The sequence below is a fragment of the Triticum dicoccoides genome, chromosome 3B (genome assembly GCF_002162155.2).
Source record: "Triticum dicoccoides isolate Atlit2015 ecotype Zavitan chromosome 3B, WEW_v2.0, whole genome shotgun sequence".
Taxonomy (NCBI): Eukaryota; Viridiplantae; Streptophyta; class Magnoliopsida; order Poales; family Poaceae; genus Triticum; species Triticum dicoccoides.
In genome coordinates, this window is record NC_041385.1 from 833434665 (window position 1) to 833436567 (window position 1903).

Here is a 1903-nt window from a genome sequence, read left to right on the forward strand (position 1 = left end):
CGAGCACGTGACACCACTGCCACCCTGTCTTAGCGAAACGCGAGTCGAGGCGGACGTCGTCGCGGTAGCGACGACGGACGCCGAGACGAGCACGTGACACCACTGCCTCCCTGTCTTAGCGTAACGCGTGTCGAGGCGGACGTCGTCGCGGTAGCGACGACGGACGCCGAGACGAGCACGTGACACCACTGCCACCCTGTCTTAGCGTAACGCGAGTCGAGGCGGACGTCGTCCCGGTAGCAACGACGGACGCCGGGACGAGCACGTGACACTACTGCCACCCCGTCTTTGCGTATCGCGAGTCGGGGCTGACGTCGTGACAGCAGTGCCACCCTATCAAAAAATGGTTTTCGAAAGATATTCAAAATATCTTTTAAAATTTAATTACACAAAATGTTAAATAGGGACACAATAAAATGTTTTTGTTTTTAATAAGTTGTCATGTTTTTTCAAAAATATTCATGATTTCCAGAAAAATCACAAATTTAAAAAGTTGTTCAAAATTTTTAAAATATGTTCTTACTTTGGTAATTTTGTCATTAATTTGAAAAAATGTTCATAGTAGATCTATTAATGAGCATTGCGGTTTGAATCAAAAAGCTGTAGATCAATTCAATTGAGCATGCTATTTTTTCTTAATAAAAATATGTTTCATGGACAAATTAGATCAAAGGGAAAAGAAGGATATGCTAATGTATTTTTTGTGTGCACAAGTAGCAATTAATTTTTGTTGAAAGTCATAGTTTATTTCAATTAGAAGTGTAATTTCCCGCCCACTATTGTCCCTGAAAAACCGCTGGCCCAGAAAGAGAATAGGCGAAATAGAAAAATACAGGCCCAAAAGGAAAAATATGGAAAGGGAATAGAGCCTAGGGGTTGTATTGGGCCAGCACTGGGCCAAACTCACGAACAGGTAGAGCGCTCACAGCCAGAATCGATCGCCAAAGGGAATAGGACGCGCGCAATGGTTCGCTAAGTTGTCGTCTTGCTGTCGGATCGACCTGGTCGGAAATCGAGCGCGCCGACTGGGAGGCGCGCGCGCGCGCGCGTTAGCCACGCCCCTCAAGTTGATTCGCGCAGCTTAGCACCGATTGGCACAGGTACGCTGCCCGTATAAAACCGAAGGAAAATACTACAAAATCCCCAAATGGGCCGGGCCACTGGAGCGTGGTCGTCCACGGTCTGCTCCCATTACTCAGCCCATAAATGAAAACGCCATCGTCCGATCTATCGCCAAAACCCTAACCCCTCTTGTTCTACACTGCCGATCTTCCTCCAGTCCGCCGAAAACAACGACGAGTCAACTTCAAGGTACACCGGCAGATGTTTTGTTTTGTCTATATATGACTAGCTAGTCTTACTAGTAGAATGCCCGTGCGTTGCCACGGGCCAACAAATGAAATTGTGTAAACAATGCTCATTTTCCTCCCCAGAAACGAGCATATTGCACGCAATGTTCAACCACAACACAAATGCAAGCATATTCTTATCTCTATTCTTACAAACATGACACACCCCTCTAGCCGCCCTTTCCCACTAAACTTGCCGTTCATCACCTTCTCTGTCCATACATCATTCACCCTCTCAATCTATTGCCCCTTAATTTTGCATGTAGCTTCCATGTCATTGTTTCGTTGTCTCGGACGGTACAAAAAAACCCTACCACGCCACCTTCTTCTAAATCTATTCCTAATCCAAGGAAGCTAAATCTAGTTGAATGACCGTGCGTTGCCCTGAAAAATAAAATTATCTATGAAAACACATATCATAATATCATTATATGGAGTTTGTACATCACATGCTTATGACTATGTTTCTCCAAGCATGCATTTCAATTTCCACCCTCACCAAAATATGTACTTACATGTGCTCCTTCAACCACACAAATACGTCTTATCCCCCC